The following is a 12,372-nucleotide window of genomic DNA, read 5'->3' on the forward strand; positions in this document are numbered from 1 at the left end:
TGCCCCTGCCTGGTGTTTGTCCTCAACTGAATACAGCTGAGCTTCTACCTTCTGGCTCTCATTAAGTGCTATTTTAAAAAAAAAAAAATGGTGTTTAGGGCCTACTAACGGTGTCTGCCCCTCCCTGGTGTTGTCCTCAACTGAATAAAGCTGAGCTTCTACCTTCTGGCTCTCATTAAGGTTTTTGTTTTAAAAAAAAATGGTGTTTAGGGCCTACTAACGGTGTCTGCCCCTCCCTGGTGTTGCCCTCAACTGAATACAGCTGAGCTTCTACCTTCTGGCTCTCACTAAGTGCTGTTTTTTTAAAAAAAATGGTGTTTAAGGCCTACTAACGGTGTCTGCCCCTGCCTGGTGTTTGTCCTCAACTGAATACAGCTGAGCTTCTACCTTCTGGCTCTCATTAAGTGCTGTTTTAAAAAAAAAAAAAAAAGTTTAGGGCCTACTAACGGTGTCTGCCCCTCCCTGGTGTTGTCCTCAACTGAATAAAGCTGAGCTTCTACCTTCTGGCTCTCATTAAGGTTTTTGTTTTAAAAAAAAAATGGTGTTTAGGGCCTACTAACGGTGTCTGCCCCTCCCTGGTGTTGCCCTCAACTGAATACAGCTGAGCTTCTACCTTCTGGCTCTCACTAAGTGCTGTTTTAAAAAAAAAAAATGGTGTTTAGGGCCTACTAACGGTGTCTGCCCCTGCCTGGTGTTTGTCCTCAACTGAATACAGCTGAGCTTCTACCTTCTGGCTCTCATTAAGTGCTGTTTTAAAAAAAAAAAAAAAAAAAGTTTAGGGCCTACTAACGGTGTCTGCCCCTCCCTGGTGTTGTCCTCAACTGAATAAAGCTGAGCTTCTACGTTCTGGCTCTCATTAAGGTTTTTGTTTTAAAAAAATTGGTGTTTAGGGCCTACTAACGGTGTCTGCCCCTCACTGGTGTTGCCCTCAACTGAATACAGCTGAGCTTCAACCTTCTGGCTCTCATTAAGTGCTGTTTTTAAAAAAAAAAATGGTGTTTAGGGCCTACTAACGGTGTCTGCCCCTGCCTGGTGTTGCCCTCAACTGAATACAGCTGAGCTTCTACCTTCTGGCTCTCATTAAGTGCTGTTTTTTTAAAAAAAATGGTGTTTAGGGCCTACTAACGGTGTCGGCCCCTCCCTGGTGTTGCCCTCAACTGAATACAGATGAGCTTCAACCTTCTGGCTCTCATTAAGTGCTGTTTTTAAAAAAAAAAATGGTGTTTAGGGCCTACTAACGGTGTCTGCCCCTGCCTGGTGTTGCCCTCAACTGAATACAGCTGAGCTTCTACCTTCTGGCTCTCATTAAGTGCTGTTTTTTAAAAAAAAATGGTGTTTAGGGCCTACTAACGGTGTCGGCCCCTGCCTGGTGTTGCCCTCAACTGAATACAGCTGAGCTTCAACCTTCTGGTTGAAGCTCACGGACCTAGCCACCGTGACAACCCCAGAGCAGAGAATCAGAGGCCCGGTGCCAGGTACCCCTCGGCCCTGCGGCAGCGGGGGCGCTACAACTTGGCGTCACGAACAGGATCTACTTAAGCCTGAAGAATCAGGTCATGTGTGCCTTGGAACTGTGATTTATCGTGCTTGGACTGTGTTTTATTGAGAGACTGTGTATTGCCGTTTGCCGCCAGAAGTTCCCGCCAAAAACCGCCGCCATTGCTACCCTAAGGAAGAAGGAGGGCGTGCCATGGGAGGAGACTACCGAAGTGGCGCCAGAAGCGGCGACCGCCCCCTGCACCTCTTGCTGCAAAGCGAAAACCTGCCCCAAAGCAGAGGACCACCCCCTGATTTGCAACGGCAGGAACCAGGTGAAGGAGGAGTTCGACCCTGGAGAAATGGCGGAGCGAGATGCATGCATTGCCACCGAATGTCCGACAGCGATGATGATCAGGAAGTGCCCGAGCAACGACGGAGCGATTCCGGCTTGCCCTTATCCAGCGGAAGCGGACCAGTGCCCACCGCCGCGGAAGGAGCTGAACTCCTTGGAACCGGCGGCGGAGGGGCCGAGCTCACCTATCCCGACCTCGGAGCCAGCAGAGGAGGAGCCATGGGGAGCGGAGCCGCAGTCCGGGCTGCAGCCGACTCCAGCGTCCTCGTCAACGGACCGGATCGACATCGGTGGAATCACATCAGGCGCAGGTATGGAAGATGCCCCTGCCCCCTCGGCCGATCCTGCACCTCTGCCCGATCCCGCTCCCGCGACCGATCCTCCCCACAACAGTAACCGCTTATTCACAGTTGAGCGGGTGGTCCTCACCCCCAACATGATGGGGAAGCTGGTACCGCCGCTACCGACCAAGATGGGAGAACTCATGGACGTGGGCCCAGACGGGGTGATGCTCCGATGGGACACCCCCTGGATCGAACCCGATGGGGCTCCGGGGGATGGCCTCACCCTTGCGGTACTTACCTGGGAACAATATAAGCAATGTGCGATCCAACATTGGAAAAATCGAGATGAGACCGAACAACATGATATGCCAGAAACGCGACGCAGAAAGTCTGTGCATGGGAGGAAAGACGTGGTAAAGCGGGGAACTGTGCTGGCCTTCCACCCGAAGAGGGGATGGGGCTCCATACAGGAACCAGGGCTACCCACAGACGCCTTCGTTACTAGTTACAATGTGAAAACTCCCTGCTGCGACCGAAATGGCGACCCATTACGAAGGGGGGATCAGGTGACCTACACCCGTCATCGGAATGCACAAGGATGGTGCGCTCCGAACGTCCGACGATGTGAGCCTGAGGGAACGTCACCTGTTGCCCCGATCATGACTGATCCAGATTTGCCAGATCTTGTTACTATCACCACCGTACGCCTTGTAGCGGCTACTGAACTTGCAAGCAGGGTTAGCCTTCAAATCCAGACACCGGGTGATCTGACGGCCCCTGGGAGACCCACCACCGGTACAGACACCGCAGTAGTCGGAGGTCAGGGACCAAGGCCGCCAGAGCAAGAATAAACCTCGATACCATGAGAATGTAAGTAGTTCCTCGTTTAACTGTTTGTCTACTGTTTGCTGCTAAACCCGTCTAGGGTTAACTTTTAAAGGGATCCCTTTGTTGACCCGGGATCCCTATTGTTTTGTTTGTTTTTCTAAGTTTTGCACAAGTTTCCAGAACTGCTGAGATCATGAACAATGCATGATACAAACTGCTTGTAAATAGTTTGCACCTTCTTAAAGGTGCTCCCTACTGGTTTGACTTAAAGAAGGACTCTTTGCGAAGATACCGCACCGGAGCCTTTGCTGAGTACGGACTGGTAGCTTGAGAAGATGTGCTACCTCTTAGAGACTTGGTCCCCTCTTAAAGGGGATGTTCACTTGTTACACTTAAGAACGGTATTGCTTTAAGACAGATAGGAAGCAATAATGTCCTAGCAAGAGAAAGTGATAATGATGCTTACTTGAAAGAGAGTAATAATGTTGGTATGAAAAAGTTAAATGTAGAAAACTGGTTTATTGTAAAGAAAGAGTTTAATAATGTGTTACAGAACGCGGACAGAAAGTGAACTCGTAGGGGGTCAGTGAGTCCTCCTAGGAGCCATATAGAGATGGCTCAGTGCTCTTAAACTGAAAGTAATGTTATGTTCTATACTGTGTATAGTAGTTGAAAAGGCAGAAGGCCCGGGTTGAAAGGGGCGGTCCTGTACAGAAAGGAGAGGCAGCAGGTCTGGAGCAGTTAGGACAGGCGGTCCTGCAGACTTAAAGAAGGAGAATGTAAAGTTAAATTGCCTTATAATGTGATTATAAGAAGGTCTTTAGCGGATGCTGAGTGTACGTCCTTAAAGGCAATGTTGAAGTATTGTTCAAAAATTTGCACTGAGTAGAATACCCGGTTGGGTAACAGAAGTTATTTATAGCCTGTTGCTGTGATATTTAACCATGTTTTGTAACGTTCAAGTGTCCTCACCTCCCATAAAGGGAAGCTCTGTTCAAGTATACTTATTGTTATTTGCACTCAACAAATTGTATGTCTTTTTGCTAAACTGTATTGTTGTTTTCTTCCCAGTCCCGGAGTACTGGATTTAACCGGGGGGGAGTGCAGCGCCCCAGAGTCCTGGTCGTTGCAGTACTGTGGCTCCGCCACTAAGGGGAGCTATGGTACGTCTGATGGCACTGAAGGAGTTCATCTGACCAGGTATCACAGACCAATACATTTCACCGCCAGGCCTCCAGGGGGAGCTAAGGGTTCTATTCATTAGGCCACTCCTCACATACTGGTAAAACTGGGGGTCAGGCAGGAAGTTAGATTAGAAAGCTGACTGGATAGGAACCAGGCAACACCTTGTGGCAGAGGGTGTTGCAGGGGAGGATTCGGTAGGGTCTCTGTCAGGTTTGGGACCCTGATGGAGGCCTAGCAACAAGGAAGAAGGTCACGGGACCGTGCCTGCACAGAATAGCGGCGGTGCCCAAAGAAAGGATAAGAAACGAGATAGATTGTGCTGAGTGAGAAACGAGATCGAAGCAACAAGGAGAATACCAGTAGGAGTCGTGCTGTAAGACCGAGGCAACATCCTACTGAGGCGCACAACCGGTGGCCGGAACGCCGAGGAAGTATTTACACATCTAGCTTCAAGCAATACTTCAAACCAACGGCAGGACAGTCAGTCATAGGCGGGCTGTCTCACACCAATCACCTAAGAAGACATAGGGGGCAACCTGTGGAGAGGGGCGACTCTAGGGTCCCGGAAGAGCTCCGAGCCTACCCGTCATACGGGTGCCGTCCTAACCATAACACCGGGAGGGACGGAGGATTAGCAGAACATCATCTAATCGAGTTGTGAGGGAACTTAAGAAACAGACACAACAGTTGTGGGGTACTTTCCGTAAGCACAGCAGGGAAGGACCACAACACACAGCGCTAGCAGGAAGGCACAGATTTCCACCTGCAAAGAGAACTCTGGAGGTGCCATTGGACCGGCCGGACTTCCGCAGCCTGGTTATCTAGATTCCGGACTGACGACCCAGAGATCTCCAGTAAAGAGGTAAAGAGACTGCAACCTGGTGTCCTCGTTATTTACTGCACCACCACCACTATCCACATCTACCACTGACTGTGCGCCCCCTCGGCAGGGTCACGGACCGGGCCTAGCCACCGTGACAACCCCAGAGCAGAGACTCAGAGGCCCGGTGCCGGGTACCCCTCGGCCCTGCGGCAGCGGGGGCGCTACAGCAGTGTTCTGGATCACTGCATTGAGAAACACGTGATGGTGTCTCCGCGGTGTTGGATGTTTTGATCTCCCCAAGGTCATTCATCCTTACGTTTATAGTCCTTTCACTAGGCACTGCTCCTAATAGCAAGTTTCCTACTCCACACTGATGAGGGGCAAATACCCCGAAACAGCTGTCTGTGGATGGATACCATGTTTTGGCATAGGTGGTTTTCCTTTATTGGATGCTGCCCTTCCTGTGGTTGTTCTTTCCCGGTGAAAGACCTGGCTATTCATTGCTTGCATTGAGAAACACGTGATGGTGTCTCCGCGGCTTTTCTACATGCAATAACTTCCAAAAGTGGCAACATTGTTTCTCAGATCTCAGGAGATCTCCCTCTCTTCTTTTTGTCCCAATCCCAAAGATAGGGAAAAGAAAGTCTTACACACACTAGATGTGGGGAAATGCCTAATCCAGTACCTAGCGGCCACACGGGAGCGTAGGAAGCATAGGTCTCTCTTTGTGTGCTTTCAGAGTCCTCGAGAGATGCGAAAAAGCTTCTAAGGGCACACCGGCAAGATGGATAAGGGACGCCATCACCCTGGCATACTCCTCGCACGAAGCGGCCATCCTGGAGAAAATTAAGAGCCCATTCATCAACAGAGGTTGCAGCCTCCTGCGCAGAAAAAGCCGGTGCCTCAATAGAACAGATATGTAGAGTTGCTACGCGATCTTCCCCCTCTATGTTCTTTAATCACTATTGGCTGAATCTAGCCTATTCTTCAGACCTTACCTTTGGGAGTACGGTTCTGGAAGCGATGGTCCCTCCCTAATGTACAATCTCTGCAATTCTTTCCGTGGTGCCGTCATGGGGGATAGAGAAAAATAGTTATTTACCGATAACGGTATTTCTCTGAGCCCATGATGGCACCCGTACATTCCCTCCCTTCACGTGTGAGTGTGCACACTTATTTTCGTTAACTTTACTGCTTATATGTCACATGGTGTTTTCTTTTAAGCTTCATAGTAATGTTAAATGTTTATGTTAATAACCTGGAGGTCCTCTCATGCTCTGTAAACAACTGACGCGGGAGAGAGGTACCGCCCTTTTTATCTGTAGGTTTCCTGTCCTTGATGGGCAGATTCCCTCTCCGTGATGCCGTCATGGGCTCAGACAAATACCGTTATCGGTAAGTAACTATATTTTTTCCTCCTATAGGGACTGCCCTAGTTTGGTATTGTAACAGCTGTCAATTAGTAGTGCAGACAAATTGTCCTGGACTAAACTCCGTTTTCAGATGACCCAATATGTACCACTCAGGGAAAACTTACCTGCTCCAAAGATCAATAGCAGCTTCTAACTAATGGCCATGCTGCAGTCTGTCAAAGAATGAGTGCAATATCGTTATAAAGACTAGGGATGTGTGCAACCATAATGTCTGGAAGATCTGTGCCATTATTTAGTATGAATATGGAGATTATCTCTGAAAGTTAAGTGTTCCCTGAGCGGTATATACTTGTATTTTCACATACTATCTATTCCTGACACTGGAGTGGCTTATAAACTTACGAAGTATATAGTTTGAGGTCTGGGATCTGCCAATATGTGGCTGGTTTTCTGACTGTTTCCGATAACATGATACATGATTTTAGGGTTTTCTTCTAGTCTCGCTTGAATATAGTTCAATATTAAATAGTCTCCTGATGAATGAATCCAATGAATATTCATTTCTCTTAAGTAGCGGCACATGTGACCGCCGGCAGCAGCAGGAAGCCGGTGGCTGACACTGTGCAGTACTGGAGAGCAATGAATACTCACCGCTCTCTGCGCACAGTCCCGGCGAGTACTCCGGCAGCTGTGCTCTGCTTGTGATGTCCCTGCCATGTGCTGCTTACAAGCATAAAGCAGCTGCTGGCATCGGAGCAGGACGCTGCGAGGGAGCGCCGGGTAGGTAAGTGTAATGTTGTTGTTTTTTTTTTTTATGTTTTCTGATGGGGCCATGCATACCAGAATAAGGATGGGGGCCAGTCATACCAGGATAAGGATGGGGGCACTACATACCAGGCCCGGGATGGGGGCCAGTCATACCAGGATAAGGATGGGGCCATGCATACTATGATGAGATGGGGGCACTACATACCAGGAAGAGATGGCCCTGCATACCAGGATAAGGATGGGGCCATACATACTAGGATGAGATGGGGGACCCTGAATACCAAGATAGGAATTAGGCCATGCATCCCAGGATAGGGATGAGGAGTCATGCTTACCAGGGTAGGGATGAGGAGGCATGCACACCAGGGTAGGGATGAGTGGGCCATGTGTATCAGGATGGGGACCCTATATACCAGGATAAGGGGATATTAAGTACAGAATTGACCACATTTTTTGCATCAATTTTTTTTTTTTTTTTTAACGATTCAACTATTTTTAATTCCATACATCCATGGTTGTACAACAAATCCAGGTAGATGGCCAAAATACAATGTCTTCAGTCCACAAGTTCCCAATCTGAGAATAGTAGTTCCACTGCCTCCATACCAGGCGATACCCACTGTCTCCCAACTTTTGGTTGGCCCACAGCTTTTGGCATCTCCAGCCGGTATAGTGTGTAGTCACAGCCTATGTTCCTCCATATCATGGATATCACGACCAAAGCTCATGGATACCCCTCCAGCCAACAATCCCTCTCCAAAACTCCATAGTCCATCCATCCCAGCTCAGATCTTCGCATCGAAGTCACTCCAACAACTACCTGGTTCAATCTATGTGCCTTTTTCCTTTCTCCCCCTTAAACATTTTTAGTTCACAGAACAAAGCATATTCCAGTACCTGAGGCTGATGTGATGCCCCCTTTGGTGACGGCTCCCCTGGGTCTACAATCCCCATCCCCACAATGGGCCTAGGCTGGTAGAACAATGGATTGATAAGATGATTGCTTTACATTAAGGGTATGTGCACACGTCCGGATTTCTTGCAGAAATTTCCTGAAGAAAACCAGAAATTTTCTGCAAGAAATCCGCATTTTTTTTTTTGCGTTTTTTTTCCGTTTTTTTCGCGTTTTTTTAGCATTCTGCAAGCGTAATTAGCTTGCAGAATGCTAAGTTTTCCAAGCGATCTGTAGCATCGCTTGGAAAACTGACTGACAGGTTGGTCACACTTGTCAAACATAGCGTTTGACAAGTGTGACCAACTTTTTACTATAGATGCTGCTTTTGCAGCATCTATAGTAAAAGATAGAATGTTTAAAAATAATAAAAAAAATAAAAAAAATGCTTATACTCACCCGCAGACAGCTGATCTCCTCACCGGCGTCCGTTCCGTATAGATGGTGTGTGCGCGCAGGACCCTCCATGATGTCGCGGTCACATGACCGGTCTCGACCAATCACAGGACAGTGACGTCATCGGCAGGTCCTTCACCGCACACCAGCTACAGGAACCGAAGCGACAGCATGCAGTGGAGAGGCGGGAAGACATCGAGGGTGAGTATAGGACTATTTTTTATTTTAATTCTTATTTTTTGACCAATTATATGGTGCCCAGTGCGTGGAGGAGAGTCTCCTCTCCTCCACCCTGGGTACCAACCGCACATAATCTGCTTACTTCCCGCATGGTGTGCACAGCCCCGTGCGGGAAGTAAGCAGATCAATGGACTCCTAGGTGTGCGGAATCCCCTGCAATTCCGCATTTTAATGACCATGTTGCTTTTTTTTCCGCGATGCGATTTTTTCGCGGAAAAAAAGGCTACATTTGCACAAAAAATGCGGAATACACTGAAAATAATGGGAGGCATATGTTAGCGTTTTTTTTCGCGTTTTTATCATGTTTTTATAGCGAAAAAACGCGAAAAAAACGCGAAAAATACTGAACGTGTGCACATGGCCTAAGGGTATGTGCACACGTCCGGATTTCTTGCAGAAATTTCCTGAAGAAAACCGGAAATTTTCTGCAAGAAATCCGCATTTTTTTTTGCGTTTTTTTTTTTTCGTTTTTTTCGCTTTTTTTAGCATTCTGCAAGCGTAATTAGCTTGCAGAATGCTAAAGTTTTCCAAGCGATCTGTAGCATCGCTTGGAAAACTGACTGACAGTTGGTCACACTTGTCAAACATAGCGTTTGACAAGTGTGACCATCTTTTTACTATAGATGCAGCTTATGCAGCATCAATAGTAAAAGATAGAATGTTTAAAAATAATAAAAAAAATTAAAAAAATGGTTATACTCACCTGCAGGCGTCCGTTCCTATAGATGCCGGTGTGGTTCAGGACCTTCCATGACGTCGCGGTCACGTGAGCGGTCACATGACCGGCCTCGACCAATCACAAGACAGTGACGTCATCGCAGGTCCTTCACCGCACACCAGCTATAGAAACCGAAGCGGCAGCATGCAGCGGAGAGGCGGGAAGATATCGAAGGTGAGTATAGGACTATTTTTTATTTTAATTCTTTATTTTTTACCAATTATATGGTGCCCAGTCCGTGGAGGAGAGTCTCCTCTCCTCCACCCTGGGTACCAACCGCACTTGATCTGCTTACTTCCCGCATGGTGTGCAGAGCCCCGTGTGGGAAGTAAGCAGATCAATGCACTCCTAGGTGTGCGGAATCCCCTGCAATTCCGCATTTTAATGACCATGTTGCTTTTTTTTCCGCGATGCGATTTTTTCGCGGAAAAAAAGGCTACATTTGCACAAAAAATGTGGAATACACTGAAAATAATGGGAGGCATATGTTAGCGTTTTTTTTGCGTTTTTATAGCGAAAAAACGCGAAAAAAACATGAAAAATACTGAACGTGTGCACATGGCCTTACCCTTAAGGTACCGTAACATTAAGCGACGCTGCAGCGATCTAGACAACGATGCCGATCGCTGCAGCGTCACACAGACAGCTCTCCAGCGACCAACGATCCCGAAGTCCCCGGGTAACCAGGGTAAACATCGGGTTACTAAGCGCAGGGCCGCGCTTAGTAACCCGATGTTTACCCTGGTTACCATTGTAAAAGTAAAAAAAAAAAACACTACATACTTACATTCCTGTCGCGTCCCTCGCCTTCAGCTTCCCTGCACTGTGTAAGCGCTGGCCGGAAAGCAGAGCGGTGACGTCTCCGCTGTGCTCTGCTTTACGGCCGGCCGGCGCTGACACTGGGGGACGCAGGGAAGCTGACGCTGAGGGACACGACAGGAATGTAAGTATGTAGTGTGTTTTTTTTTACTTAACAATGGTAACCAGGGTAAACATCGGGTTACTAAGCGCAGCCCTGCACTTAGTAACCCGATGTTTACCCTGGTTACCAGTGAAGACATCGCTGAATCGGCGTCACACACGCCATTTCAGCGATGTCAGCGGGTGATCCAGCGACGAAATAAAGTGCTGGACTTTCCCCAGCGACCAACGATCTCCCAGCAGGGGCCTGATCGTTGGTCGCTGTCACGCATAACAATTTTGTTAACGATATCGTTGTTACGTCACAAAAAGCAACGATATCGTTAACGATATCGTTATGTGTGACGGTACCTTTAGCAATCTACTGTCTGGCCTTAGGTTTACATAAGATCTAGCCTGCTTGTCTTCCTCTGCTTACTATCAGTGTATGTAAACATTGATTCCTGAGGATGAACTGAGGAGCAAGAAAATCACTAATTTAAACAGCCAGAAAATATCTAATAAACAGCAATATCGACGCATCTGGTGCTCCGTGCTTTAAAAAGTCTCCGCTCTATCCTCACATTCCTCCCCCACTTTTTTCAGCACAGACACGAATGGAAGAGGTTTCATCTTCATGAGAACAAAACTTTGTATCATCTGGTTTCCTCAAGGCATATTCCATGTCGAAATTGCAAATAAACTTCACAGTCCCCATTCCATCCTGGTGTACATCGGCGTAGAAGACATCACCAGCGTGTTTCATATAATCTGTCAGATCCTGCCAACTCCCCGATGGGGGAAGCCCTGAGACAAGGACTCTGTATTTAGTTAGCTAGGACAGGGGTCTGTTTCTCCTGCGGGGTCCTCCATATCCTCCCGCTGATCCATGGTTGGACCTGGGAAACTCCACACGTACCCGATGAGAACCGAACTTGTATCCATTGCATCCAACCCCAGAGTGCTGACCCCCAGCTTGGAGAATGGTCACTTGGCGGCCTGGTAAATAATGTTCTGTGGGGCATTATTTGGGCTGCCAGGGTGATGGTAGACCCAGTGTCCCAGGGTCACCTCCCTGATGTAATTTACCTCCCCAGGTCACATTCCTTCATGGTAACAGCCATTACATTTTGTGCATTACCACTGGCAAGGGAGTAGTCAGCATGTCGAGACTGCTCTCCGTCTCGGCTGACATAGTGTGAACCGATACTTGGCTTTGGTTTACGACATTGGCCCAGTGGCACACCAAACCTGCTCCTAGGTTGTTTCACAGCAACACATATACTGGTAGGTGCTGCACTACTCCTACATCCACCATTCCACGACTGTGACCCAAGTCTAAATGTAGTCGGGCCCACCGAATGTTTAGAGATCCTCCTCCAGCTAAGTTAACTAACATCCGGCTGCCTAGAACGATAAACTGGGCCAGTACTAGATGTTGTTTGATCAATGTAACAGGCTCCTGAGTCACAGAGCCCCGCAGCCTCTACGCCCTCTACCCAGACTGGCTGCAGATACTGGTTCATGGTCGCTGAGGTGTCCCATCTAGTCTGGGACACTTGTCCTTGCACCACATATGCCTCTTCTGGTTGGGGTAGTGGGATCCTCTCCTTCAGCATTCCAGCCCCATTGCAGCACAGTGTACACCTGTTGGGGACGTGGATGATGTGGTTTTCTATCCGCCACCCATTCTTTTAAGTCACCTGGGAGCGTAGACATAAATTGTTCCAGCATGAAGATATCCATAGAATCATAGACATGTTCTGCTTCCCAAGCCCCCAGTCCTTCTATCCACCGAGTGCATGCCGTTTGTAGTTGTCACAGATCCTGGGGAGGATAATCATCCCCACCACTCACACCAATATGTCATGAAACGGGGTTGTTTGGTTGCCCAGTTCTTTTTGACGGGGATTTATCTATATCCCAGTTCCGGTTTGGAACTTGCAGCTCTGTGGTGCACCCCTTACCTTCAGGTCAGACAGGGTTCTGTACCTAGGATAATTAGTCGCCAGAAAGGCTGCCTTACTTTGTACTGGCTAATAGGCATGCGGCGCCCCCACTGCCGCAGGGCCGA

At 48.2% G+C, this 12,372-nt stretch overlaps 1 protein-coding gene and 1 long non-coding RNA gene across 2 annotated transcripts in view; both read right to left on the bottom strand.

The window, feature by feature from the left end:
- Positions 1–12,372, bottom strand: part of LOC143768300 (uncharacterized) — a 401,106-nt gene that overhangs the window by 257,519 nt on the left and 131,215 nt on the right. The window lies entirely within an intron of this gene.
- Positions 81–1,188, bottom strand: LOC143766958 (uncharacterized). Its single transcript, XR_013213670.1, has 2 exons — positions 388–1,188; positions 81–274 (listed from the first exon to the last, which is right to left on the bottom strand). It is a non-coding gene; the product is annotated as an uncharacterized LOC143766958 (long non-coding RNA).

Source organism: Ranitomeya variabilis, chromosome 4 (assembly GCF_051348905.1).
Source record: "Ranitomeya variabilis isolate aRanVar5 chromosome 4, aRanVar5.hap1, whole genome shotgun sequence".
Lineage (NCBI taxonomy): Eukaryota > Metazoa > Chordata > Amphibia > Anura > Dendrobatidae > Ranitomeya > Ranitomeya variabilis.